Source organism: Apodemus sylvaticus, chromosome 19 (assembly GCF_947179515.1).
Source record: "Apodemus sylvaticus chromosome 19, mApoSyl1.1, whole genome shotgun sequence".
Classification (NCBI taxonomy): domain Eukaryota; kingdom Metazoa; phylum Chordata; class Mammalia; order Rodentia; family Muridae; genus Apodemus; species Apodemus sylvaticus.
In genome coordinates, this window is record NC_067490.1 from 33,507,648 (window position 1) to 33,521,760 (window position 14,113).

Genomic DNA, 14,113 nt, shown 5'->3' on the forward strand with positions numbered 1-14,113 from the left:
CGGAATCCGGCAGGTATTTAAGGCTGGGTACTCGCCATGCAGCAGAAGTAAAAGGAGGGATGATTTTTCTCTTAAACGAGCTTTGTCATGTCTTAAAGCTCTAAGAGAATGTTTACAGTAATGCATTTTCAGGCTTGAAAAATCTCTACAATCACTCCGAGAATATCTCCTGTATACTTTAATCCTGAGAATTACCATTTTTAAGGTAAATATGACGCAAGTGGATTAGTTGTTAGTTCTTCCCTTAAAAATGATGTCATCCAAAATAACTTACCATTTTGAATAACAGTGGAGATCTTAAAACTAGTGAGGCTTTGAAAAGTGATATACATACACACACATACACACACACATATGTTACTTTTCAATATATAATTTTTAACATGGATTTCACAGGAAACCTGATGTCATTAACTTAGGATCAATTTTTAGACTAATATGTGGATTATTGTATCAGGTAAGGTTTCTCTCACTATGTGTCTCTGTCTCTATTTCCCTGTCTCTCTGTCTCTGTCTCTCTTTCTCTCTGCCTCTCTCTCACTCTGCCACAAAAAGAAAATCTCAGGCTGTTGGTGATAAAATGTCACCTGTAAAAATTATAAAATAAGCAGGTAAGGTGTCTCGATACAGATGCACAAAAGTTTTTCAAGGGAGAATTTTTTTTTGCTGTTGAAGTCTGTGTAACAAGAGTTTTTCCTTTCTCAGTGTATGTGAATTGACCTGTTCTCACTTTCTTTTCCTTAACCCATCAGTGGGTTTAAAGTTTCTCTATGCATAATGTTCTTGAAACCAAGAAGAGCAGAAGCTGCTTCTGCCTGCTTTGTTTCAGAAAATCTCTTAAATGTTGCATTTCCTCCAGAATAACTAGGATAGCAAAAACATAAAACGGTATGTGGCAACATTGTACCATCGCATCCTTTGAGGGGTCTGGCTTAGGACAGTGAACAAACTGCATTTATAGGGCTCAGTCAGAATTCAGAGTCCATTTCCAAACATGCTAGAGGCGTGGCCTTGACTTAGCCTGTTGATGTCCTTCCTTGATGTGTTGTGAAGAACTGAAGAAAGAATGCCTTGTGTGATTCCCACCATGGAATGTTCAATACACGCTGGCCATGTTTATTGTAAAGATGATATGGAAACCCTTTGGGGTATGCTAGTTAAGGGCAGTATGTTTTATAGTATTTATTACTACGCCATGATCATACTTTGGAATCAGAAATTCTAGTTATAATATATTTATACTACTATATTTGGTAAGTTATTTTTGAATACTTATTTTAATGCATTTTATTTTCTACTCAATAATAATCTTTAAAATGTAAAGTGTCTAGATTACGATATGGACTCAAGGAAAATAATTAATATTTTATTAATAATAAACCGTTTGGAGAACAATTGTTCCTCAGACTAAAATAACCAAGCTTTCTAACATTTTATACCCAGTCTATTTTAATATATTAATTATAATTCATAATCCTTTGGTTCAGAGAATTCTGATTTCCGCTGTGAATCTGAAAAAGAAATGCAAATAAATAGATAAATAAAAATAAATAAATAAATAAATAAAAAGAGAAATACTTGTGCCCCGTGATACCACTCTTAATAACAACTTTTATTTTTGTCTAACAAAGCCAGGAAACAACCAAGATATTTTTCAGTAAGTATCTGGAGTAAAATATGGTTGATACAGACTATGGAAGTTAGTAGTTTAGTGGTTATTCAATACTAAAAAGAAATGAGTCACCAGACATTAGAAGGAACCAAGCATGTGCGGCAAGTGAAAGAAGCCATTCCCAGATGTCGACGATTCCAAGGATATTGTATTCCGAACAGGGCAACACTGACGGCAGTGGTGCATCTAGGGCTACGGGAGCCGAGGAGATAACAGGCCCAGCAGAGAGGAGATCTTGGGTCAATGGAAAGACTTATATAAATACTTATGTATATAGTAAACACATGCCGTTGTACATTTGTTAGAAACCATAACATATTCACTGAAGGAATTCTAATGTTGTAAATCACAGACGTTGGGTGCTGATGGTGATGGTGTTTAAGTGTAGGCTCATCACTTGTAATGAATGTTCCTCTTTGCATAGGGTTGATCTTGCAGAGGTTGTATGCTTGTTTTAAGGGGGACATTTGGGAGCTGTGTGCTTTTCTGTTTAGTATTGCTACGACTATAAAATTGCTCTAAAAATCGTTCATTTAGTTAAAACATAAAACATTGAGGGAAAGAAATAAAGAACACAGAACCCTTTTCTTCTTGAGAGTAAAAGAGCCGACTTCGATTCTCTAGAGCTAACTGGGTCTTTTTTTTTTTTACAGTTAAATTAATTATAGGATTTTTAAAAATAAATTTCAAGTTATTTTTCCTTGATGACTGTTTTTATCACTAGTAACTTTACTCTTAATGACTGTTCTCAATATTATCAATGACTTCCTGGTATTTGTGAAGTTGAAAAAGGAATCTCAATTAACAAAAGTTTAGTCTCTAGTCTCTATGAACTTAACAAATCCACAAACAAATTCTTTTAAAAAATACCCCACATATTTCCCACATATTTGTGTGTGTGTGTGTATGCATGTGTGTATGTGTGTGTGTGTGTGTGTGTGTGTGTGTGTGTAAGAGAGAGAGAGAGAGAGAGAGAGAGAGAGAGAGAGAGAGAGTACCTGTACACAGGAACAGGAATATAGGTATTAATGTCTCAGGAGTCTCAAGTACTCAGAATCAACCCAGGACCTTGCACATACGAAGCAAGAGCCCTACCACTGAGCAATATTCCTGACCCAAATATTTCAGTCTTGTAAAAAAAAATTATGTGCCATTACTGAAAAAAAAATTAACATCTTGATGGTTGCACAATGGCATGCGTTTTGGAAATGGTTGAGCATATATTTCCATGTGTGTTACAGTATAAGGGCATATGTGCATATGTTCATAGGCATTGGTGGGGAGGACAGAGGTCCACACTGCATGTCTTTCTAGATCACTCTCTACCTTATCTTTTGAAACAGATTTTCTCACTTAGACCTGGTGCTCACTGATTGGTTGGGCTGGATGGGAAGCAAGCTCCCAGGATAGGCCTGCCTTCCCATACCCCAGCCCCCAACCTCCATGCTAAGGTTCCAAACACCCATGGTCTAAACTCAGGTCTTCACTCTTGGTATGGCAAGCACTTCATTGGCTAAGCCACCTCTCCAACCCCTAGACTCGCACCTGCATTACAAATTCAAGAACTAAAATAAATAAATTACCTTTTGCTGTGAAGATAGTAGTGCATATGAAATAATTGATTTCAGATTTTAGAAATGAGGAGGGGCACTGTGGGATACCAGCAGAACATAGCAATTTCTATGATTGATAAAAGGGAAGATCTTCGGTGGCTGACGGTTCCCACAAGCCATCCTAGGTCTTAGTTTAGGGAACGGATAATGAAGACAAGTTGGTACCCTGGCCCGCAAATGTAGTCCTTTGCTTCCTGGCCTTCCATCGACTACAGAAGTGTTAGCTTGGCTAAACTAATGAGCATGCTTTTAGTGTTAATTAAAAATCAACTAGATAAAGAGACCAAACTCCCCACGAGTAAACCTATAAACTCGAGTGGCAACCTTTGTATAATGAGAGCAAGGTCATTAACCTATAGGCAGGTATGTGCACAGGAAATACCATGAGTGACAGAACCAGATTATGTCATATAAAGAAACTATATCCAGCAGCTGTCCATTCCTCCAAAAGAATTTACGAGACATTCACACACAAGACAGTTGCTAATGTCTCTAACTTTGAAGGTCATAAATTATTATCCTTTGAATATTTTTTTTAAAAATGTACTTGTATTGTACTCAATTACTTTCTTCTTTTCTTTTTTGTTCTTGCATGTTTTGTTTTGCTATTGTTTTACCTCACTTGTTTGTATATTTAGTTTTTGTTAGTGCCTTGAAATCTCTTAAAAATTTTATAAAATAGCATTAGAAATTTATTATAAAGAGAGCTCCTTAAATGAGCCTAGACCCTTTTTTCTAGAACTCGAGACATTGGCTTTTTCTCAAGAGATGGAGCTATTTCTCAGACACCACCAGACCATGTCTCCAGCATAAATAATGATTACTAAGATTCTCTCCTTTATTTTTTTCAAACTGGCTTTATCAGTTTCTTTTTCTAAAGAAATTATCGTTGCTAGTTGCTAACCACTCTTGTTTCCCGGGGGAATTAATGCACAGTAACCCATTAAGATTCATGCAGTTATATTAAATAATCACTACTACTTTATATATCTTCTGCTGCCTTTAAAAAAAGTATATTAAAGTTGGCTGGAAAGCAGTCAGGATATAGAAATCTGAAGAAAATTTCTCCCCACACAAGTCAGCCTGAGCAGAGGGAGCTGCAGTAATATCCAAATGTGCCCATAGCCAACAGGAAAAGGAAGTAGAGTCCTGTAGAAAAAAAGTAAAAAGTCTAGTCGCCCCGATGGTGGTAAGAAACCACAGGAAATACCATAGCTGAAAGGAACTGTACCACAGTGGGCAATCAGCAGCTTGGCCTGGAGACGGGTTCCTGTTTGTCTTTAAATCCATTGCCAGACCTGCTGGTGTCGAGGACATTTAGTGTGTCTAAGTAGCACAGGGCCAGGCCAAGAGGTTTCTGGTTCGGAGCTAGAACCAAGTGTTGGAATGAGGGGGGAGAGGGGTTGCATCCTGAGAGTTGAAAGCTTCAAAACATGAAGGGGGAGGGCTGAGGTACAAGGCTCTTTCCTACAGCCACAGCTTGCAAGCTGATATAATATGGGGTATCATGTTGCTAGCTAGCTCCCTGGACCCCAGAAGGGGCCTCCTCCTGTTTAGAGGAACAGCTGGATTGCTCAGCTGTTCTGGAAAACGGTGAGGTTCCCAGCCCTCGTCTTCCTCTGTGCCGTGCTGTGCTGGCCCTCAGCTACTGCGTAAGAACACAGAGGGTGTGGTGAGGCTTCTGTGTGCCAAATTCAGTCAAGTGCCTCTCAGTTCACTGTGGTAGGTGTGTGACAAAGCTTACTCACTTCTTCCTTTACAGCTCTCCAACTCTAAAGCCCACAGTGATGACGGCTCTTGAGGTTTTATTTGTAGAACAGACTGCTTAAAACCCTAAATGCTATCTAAACTGTGAAACTGCTACTCATGCACAGCAAGGAGAATTGCGGAGAAGTCTGCACAATGTTGCACACAGGCTAGATCTTAAGGACTTTACTAATTTATAGGAAAAAAGAGCCCACGGTGGAGCCAGAGCAGTCTGGGAAGGTGGCACCATGGAAAACCTAGACTAGGAGCAAATGAAAATTACTCCCTGGACCGTGGAAAGTTGTATACCCACAGAATCAAGAACAGAGCCATCTACTCTAAACCCGTGCCTGCAAATCTGAAGCTAAAGTATAAACTGCTGGCCTGGGCTAACTTTCAGCCTAGTGCTGGTGTGGGTAGAGATGCAGATGTGTGGAAAGGTGCATGTATGCACAGGTGCACATGCATGTGTTGATACACATGCATGTGTCGGTACACATACATGTATGTGGCAGGACATATGTGTTCAGGTAGTCATGCACTTGTGGGCATTTGTGCGTGGTGGCCAGATCTCATCTTGTTGAGTTGCTCTCCAGGAACGCCTAACCTTGCTTTGTGTGTGAAGACAAGATGCCTCATTGGTCTGATGCTCAGGCATTTGGTTAGTCTGGCCAGCTTCTACCTCTTAAGACTACAAATGTGTAAGACATGCCTGAGTTTTTTATGTGGATGCTGGGAATTAAACTGGAGCCTCATGTTCGTACGGCAACCCTTTACTAACTGGTCCAGCCAGCCCCAGCGTAGTGTGCTTAAGCGACTTAAACCAGAGCCTTTGCCTGAATCTCGCCTCCTTCCTTTCTTACCTAGTTGTCCTGGATGAGATCATTCTGTCTTGTTTGGTCCTTTGATTTTAGCTTCTTTCTCGATCTGAAGCTGGGCAGGGGTAACAAACTTGGGATCTTGAAGGGGAACCTAAGTTGAGTTTTATTTATCCTATCCTCCTGACCTCAGTAAAAGATAGCACTCTCAGTTCAGGGTAAATTGAATTCTGACAAACAAACATTTCTTTTTTAGCGTGATATTTGTAAATTTTTCCTGTGAGGTTACTGTGTTTCTTCAGTCTGGAAACCTCTGTCACCATTGTCCTGGCGTCACCTGGTACTCAATAAGCTGAATCGCCATTGTTATATTGGGAAAGAGAACCTTGAAAAATAGAAGATTTTAGTAGCCTTGGGGAAATGGGAGAGACAGTTAATGTATTTCAGAAGTTCAAAGAGAAATTGAACACAGCTTATGAGTGTTTTAATTGAATGCAGGGTAAAATTGGAAACTACCCCTGGCCAGGAAGGGGTTTCCTCTGTGTAGCATGATAGTTGTGAGAAGGTGACAGGCAGGCGGGCCTCTCTAATGGAGAGCCTTCTCAAGACTCATCAGCAGCATCTTTGTGCCTGTTAAATGAGATTGTTGAGTGCTTCTAGATGGAACCATGATAGACTCCAGGCCTGCAGTCACCGAGTGCAGAGTCATGCCACACACTGCCTTCCATCACCTCTAAGCGACATTGGCCTCTTTTCTCTTCTGTCCCATTAATTTACCTCTCCTTCATTTGTCCTGGCAACCCTGGCTCCGGGCTTCCTAAACGCCTGCTTGCCTTTCCTGGACCTTTCTTTCTTATCTCTGCTCAGCTCCAGAAGCCAGGGAGCAGGGTGAGAAGCTGGCGTAGGTGACTGGAAGAGAGCATGTCCAGAGACTGCCGTCCACTCGCCGGGCCTCAAGAAGATTCATTACCACCCCACATAAAATAGCTGCTTGAGATGCACAGAAAAAAGGAGCAGAAAGCATCAAAGTTCTCCGTTGACCTCTCCTAAGGTCAAGACTGTACACCACAGCACATCAGTTGTATCATAACTGATTCTTCATTGTTCTGTTCTTTCCAGACAAGAGTTCTCTCTATATAGCCAGTCTGGTCCCAACTTGTGATCTTCCTGCTCCAACCTTCCAAGTGTTTTAATTTCAAACGTTCACCACCCCAAGCAGCCAGGACTACATTTTTTTTTCCTTTTTCTTTTTTTTTTAAAAAAATGAGAAAGCTAAAAGGTTCAACCCTTAAAGAACAGGGCTAAGGCTTCACTGCACATCCCGTTCTGAGTTTATCTGTGAAGACTCTGCCTCTGCACCCAGCCTCCCGCTTGCTGGTGTCCCTTCTGCTTGATAAGCCCTGGCAGGGAGATATGGGGGAGAGGATAAAGAGGAGGGCTGGCTGGATTGCTGCCCATTGCGTCCTTATCTAGAAATTCCTTTGTGTGGTGTAAGTAAAGCCAGAGCAGCTATGTACTAATGCCCTCCGTTACCCTGGAGATTGTTCCTCATTTTCCTCATCTCATTTTCCCCAAAGACTGATGCAACAGCTTAAAGATATTTTCTGTTGGGGTTGTATCTGAACATTCTGGAAGTTATTTTTCTAACGCATGCAAGTAATTTCTGGAAAAATTTAAGAAAAATGAAAGTCCTGATTTTTGTTTGTTTGTTTGTACTAGCAAGATTTTGCTATGTTTTGTTTTTGTGTTTTTGTTTTTGTTTTCAAAGAACCAAGCCTCGGCATAACTTAAAACGGGGCGTGGAAAATAGCTCAGCCCAGGAAGGCTTGGTGTGCAAACATGAAGACCTAAGTTCAGTCTTCAGAAGGCTCACTTTAAAAGATATGATGCGACAGTGTGCATTGATAATCCCGGCATTGGGGAGGCGGGGATGAAAGGATTTGTAGGGTGTCCTGGTGAGTCAGCCTCACCTACTCAAAGAACTCCAGCCTCCAATGAGACATCTCATCTCCAATAACAACATCAGTAGACAAACAACACCTGTGGTTATCATCTGTTTTCTACATGCTCGTGAGTGCAAATACCCAATATGTCCATATCCACCTCACCCTGCCCACACTGGCACACCGTGTTAACTGTAACAGTTGCTAAGTTAAATAGATCTCTTATCTTAGGCCTCATCTGTGCCACAGCCCTCTGCAGTTTCTAGAACAACAGGGACAGGATTATAAACAGACTTCAGGACATCTCTTTAGTGCCACACAGCCTTATGAGTCAGAGAGGGTGTCTTTATGTTTGGCCTCCTGTGTTGTTTGCTCTTTTTTCCTTTTCTTTTTTTAATTCATTATTTAATCTTGCTCTTTATTTATTGATAATGCTGCTGCCCATTAGCTCAAGAGCCCACTGAAATGAAACTGAATTTTTTTTACACATCTAATTATTTTCTAAATACACCCCTCAGACCCTGCTTGTTTTGTGCAACTTCACCCAACATCTGTTGGCTTTTGATAAACAGCTGCTACTGTCTTTCTAAGGTTTCTAGTTCAGAGATTCCCATCCTTCACCACAAGCACAGACCTAGCCTTCCCTCAGACCCTCCCCCCCCTTTCCAAGGAGTTCACTTAGGGGCTTCTTCTGGTTGATGACCTCTAACCCTGAGCCTCTCGATGATCTCATGCTATGAGAATTTTTCTCCCCAGACACCCTTAGTGCTTGTGGTCCCTTATGAATCTTGTATTCATAGCTTCTTCCTACATCAGCAGCCAAAAATCTCTTAGAACACATGCCCTCCACAGCCTTACCTGGAGCAATGAAGATTTCATGGAAACAAATAGTTGGGACTGAACACTAACGGTATTTAGAGGTTCCCACCCCATCTCCCACATTCCCCTGCTCTAGAAAGGACTATTTCCAATCTTTGTCATTCCTTCTGCTGCCATTTGGTTATCAAATTGTTGTGCGAATTTTCAAATGCATATATTTATAGACAACTCAGGCACAATACAGATTTACCTGGCTTGTGTATATTCGTCCTTTATGTTTATATACTCAGAACAATTATGAAATTTTGAGATTAGAAAGAACAAAGATATATCTTCTCTTTTTAAATACAAATGACTATAATGCTTAAAATACATCAGGTGCTCACTGTGTGTTGGGCTGTATGTTCTTCACGTGTGTGATTTTATTCAGTCTTCACAACCAATGAAGCTACACTTTTGTTCATTCATGTCTGATGGGTGGGGAGTTGCCTCACTCGGGTACTTCAGGGTTGTCAAAAATGGCGTAAGGAAGGATCTGGTTTGAGAGATGCCTGTGGCCTGCCCTTGCGAATCACTCCTGAAAATAATGCCATGCTTTTCGGTAAGGACACAAAGGGAAGTAAACAAATAGCCTCATTGGGCAAAAAAGCCACACCTCAAAGAAGAGAGGAAGATATTTTGTCAACATTCAGGAATCAACAGCATCCTTTGTAACTCTATAATTGCTCTGCTCAAAAGGACACCACACATAGGACAGAGTACTTACTTCACTTCTCTCTCTTAGCCTCCTCTTCCTTTTTCTCCAGACCCTCCATTGAATCCTTGGCTTTGTGACCCCATTTTATGACCTTTCTTTGTGAATTGGTACATCGATGCTTCTACAGCAGTATCTGGCCTCTATATTCTCTCAGAATGTCTACAAATAAAAACTATCTCAGATAGAAGTGGTTGGCTCACCCTGGCCCCACCCTTAAGAAGTGAGTGACTTACAAGAAGTCACTTCGGAATCTTATGGCTTCCCCCTCAGTTTTGTCTCTTTAGATCAAGCACCAGACCTTGCATCTCTTCATGTGCCAGGATCAACCAAAATTTCCAAAGGAATGCCAGGTGTGGTAGCACATACTGAGTTAGACGCCAGCCTGGTCTACATCGCAAGTTTTAAATCAGCTAAGACAAAAATTAAAGCCTGCCTCAAAGCAAATAACAAAAACCACTGTGCAGAACAGAACGGACTGTAAGTGGAACTGAAATCACAAGCGTTGCAGAGGAACAGTGCCTGGCTGGCAAAAATGTGGAGGCTTTTGAAAAGGTACTTTTAAGATGTCTATCATGAGAATCTTAAGATTATGTAAATGACAGAATTATTTGCAAAGATAGTTTCACTAACAAAAACACAGCTATGAAATCTACCTATTGCCCTGGGGAAATAATGTCTTTCCAGTGACCTTGGGAAGACACAGCCTTTAAATCAAGTTATTAAGTACAACCATAGAGGTGTCCATGTCATTTCTTTAGTGTCTTATTGTTCTGTATTTATAAACTTTCATTGAGGATGTGTATGGGACTATTAAGCTTCCACACATTATCTGTTAGATTATAGGACAGATAGGCTTGTCTCCTTCCCTTTGAGTCCTTTAGCATCTTATTATTCATGGAGTAACAGACACTCAATAAATGACATTGCCTAATTACTCAGCCCTGATGCCAACTGAAAAAGAAGAGTACAAATTGAGAAATCTTTTCTATGAGCACAGAGTCAAGGAGAAGTAAATGCTCTTCAGCATATCTTATGCGTCAGTTCCATCCTTTCTGGGTCAGGACAATGGATGGCTATTGCAATGTTTGTGTCCTTCCTTTGTTTCCATCAGTATACTGTGCTAGTTCTACTGTCTACACCAATGCAAATTCAAGTCTGATTTGCCTTCTATCCTCTTTACTTGCAAGGGTTTCAGCACTGTGTGAAGTCCTAATCAACCTCTGGTTTAGCCAAATTTTAATCCGACTTCTTAGAATGCCAAAAAACTATAGAACCCTAATTAAGTATATAAAAGGCTACAAAGCAAAATGAGAGGCCTGTGAGGAGGGTGGGATCAGTCCTATCCAGTGGCTTCTCTGATGACAGTTAAATTTTAGAAGTGACCTTCATGTCCTGTCAGCTTGCTGTAACACTGTGTCTGGAGAGATTGAATGTCTTTGTCCCCATGGTCCCACAGCTGTCTGTGGCAAGACTATAGAATGGCAAGCATTTTTGTGTTTTCATATGCCTATATAAGTCATAAAACTAAAATAACAAATTTAGTTTTATGTATGACTTGAGAACACAGGACCATGATTATGCTATTTATTTATACCCTTGCCCCATTATGTGTGTGTGTATACATATATGTATGTATATACATATACATATACATATACATATACATATACATATACATATACATATACATATACATATACATATACATACATATGTATATGGGGATGAATATATCTTACATCTTGCTATGCTATGGCAGGTCATCTCAAACTAAGGTGATCAAACCTGTAACCCTTCAACAATATGGTTGCTTCCCTTCACTTTATAGAACACAACAGAAGGCAGTCATCTAGTTCCATTCAGGGCATTCGATTGCAGTATTATCTTCTTCTTTTCTAAGTTTAACTCATAGAAATCTCAAGAGATGAGGAAATCATGTTGGGAAACATTCAGCGATTTATGAAATATCACCAGCTAAACAATTAACATCATATCTTCCCTTATAAAATGAATAACAAAAGTTAATAGATACATTGGTTGATAGATAGATAGATAGATAGATAGATAGATAGATATAATGAACTTATGGGGATTATATGTTATTGTGCATTGTATCAATGGTTTAAGGCAATATCTTATATAACCAATAGGACTCAATTTTATGTAACCGGTTGATCATGGCTTTGAATTTCTATTCCTTCTACCTTGCCCCCAAGTGCTAGGATTACAAATGTGTATGACCATGGCTGTTTTTGGTGTTTTTTTTTTTTTTTTTATAATTTTTGACAAGGAAGAATGTTTTTCTGTGTGAAAGCTGGATGTTATTTTTAAGCTATTAATAGTACTAGTTATAATTCTGATTCATAATTGAAGCAATTAGTAACTTTAACCTGTTTTGTTTGTTTTTGTGAGTAGTATATTCCAAAGCTCCTGAAGTTTTAAAATATACTTGGAATTTCACAAATTTGGAAATTGATAAAATGAAGAGCTTAGCAAAAATGCATTTGATGGAGGGTGGTTAACTAGAGAAATAAAACTGAGATACCATCTCAAGGTGTCTTATGGATTTCCTGTCCCTGATCTTTCTGAATCTCATTGGTTTCCAGTTTCTGTGATATGCACACAGATGGCTTTAGATATAGGTTTAACATCTATGAACACATGATAGAATATCATTTGTCAGGCAGTATGCTAGGTGCAAAGACACAAGCCATGCTTCTAGAATCCAACCATGAGCCCTATGAGAAGTCGTGACATTGATTTTTCAGAAAAGCAGCAGTAGTTTCTCAGAAGCCAACTCATTCATGCGTCAGTTGGCATCACAGGCAGGAGTCCAGTCCCCTGAACTCAAATCCATTGCATCTTCCTATAAAGTTAATCTATACAGGGAAAGCCTTGAAAACATTACCCTATACACATTTCCAAATACCGGAAGATCCTGTCTGGTACTTAAAAGGATATTCTGTTACAGAGACATTAGAGGGAGGTGATGAAGTGCACTTGTTCCTGCCCTCAGGCTTGGAGCCGTGCCCGTGTGCACATGCATGCTGGATCCTTGGCTGTAATATTATGACTCTGAATCAAGTTTTATTTTGGTTTTCAGTTCTGTGCGTCAGTCTTCTTTTCTATCAAAACAATATAGTTTGAGGATATATTTTAAAGGGTTCTGGCAAAATTGGAACACTGTGCTGAAAGGGAAACATTTAACTAGTATTTTCCAGAAGAGCGTATTCCAGAAGATTCTTGATAGATATTAATAGTAACGTGTGAGGATGAAAATTAAGGCAGAAGACAAGTAAATGAAGGTACTTGTAACTGTGTTCAGGGACAAGTATAGACCCTGTCTAGGCTTGAGTTGATCATACTGAAGATTTTTCATGATAACGTGCCTTTGAATGGCACCAATACTTTTTATGTGTTACTGTATAAAAGCATGTTTAGATTTTTTTCATTTTATCCTATGTGTGTATTTTCCCTGAATATATGCCCATCAGGTCCATGCCTAATGCCCAAGATGGTCAGAAGAAGGCATCAGGTCCCCTGGAAGTGGAGTTGTGGATAGTTGTGACCCACTATGTTACTGCTGGAGCTGAGCCTCAGTTCTCTGCAAGAGTAATTAGTGCCCTTAACTGATAAGCTGTATCTCTAGCCCTGAGTTTGATGTTTTTAATGATCTTATTAAATTCGGAACCCGATCAGATCATTTTCATATCATGTCCATATATTGATGACTCTTACTATAAGATAATGGCATGAGTAAGCTTTGGATAGTTAAGGGGGTCCTTTGCTTTTTCAAAACCCTGGATAAAAATAATTATAAAGCAGGCCTAATGGCACAGGATCTAATCTTAACATTTAGGAGGCTTAATGGGGAGGACTGAGAGCCTAGTCCCGGCTACATGCTGAGCTCAAGTTCAGTCCAACTTAGTGAGATCGAGGGAAATGAGTCAGTGAAGAAGTGCCTGTCTGTTATGGGCGGGGCCCTGGATCCAATTGTCAGTCCTTAGAATAGTAAATGTTATGCATAGACTTTGAGTCATAAGACTTTTTTATTCAACCAACTTATGGGACAGCTGGTTGTATTTAAAAAAAAATGTTATTGGTCTCTAATTTGCAAATAGATAGGATTGATCTCCAGTTAATGTGTATATAAATATATACATTTTAGTAAAGATCAATTATAATACATAAAAGGTCTTCAAACTAATGGTATAACTGTAGAATTTTGGGTTTTTTTTTCCATGCATCTATTTCAAAATACATATTTCTTGGTCAAAAAACACTGACAAATTTAAAGTGGTAGCCTTGAATATTTGTCTATATAAACAAAATAGAAGGACCTTGTACAAAAACATGAATTTAAAGTTTTCAGATTTAATCTTTTATGAGAGTGAAATAGATAAATATAGGAATGACTCATTGCTGTAGTATAACATTTCTGTTGTTGGGGACAGACTTTTGAAGATTGTGTGTGTGTGTGTGTGTGTGTGTGTGTGATTAAATGGATTATATGTATGTATATGTGTGTGTGATTAAATGGATTCCAAAAAGAAGAATTTGTATTTTGTAAGAATAAAGAAGTCATGCATGTGTTCTGTTCATATCTGCCCTAATTTATACAACCATCATCCTCTTAATTAATGGTCAGACTTTCAGACTAAGCATTGAATTTTAATGCTGTAACCTTCAAAGCCAAAGTATATGATGTGTCTTGTGTCAAAAACATCCCAGTTCAAACTGAAATC

At 39.2% G+C, this 14,113-nt stretch overlaps 1 protein-coding gene across 1 annotated transcript in view; it reads left to right on the forward strand.

Moving 5' to 3' along the window:
- The window catches only part of Man1a1 (mannosidase alpha class 1A member 1), a 184,978-nt gene that overhangs the window by 33,115 nt on the left and 137,750 nt on the right, over nucleotides 1-14,113 (forward strand). The window lies entirely within an intron of this gene.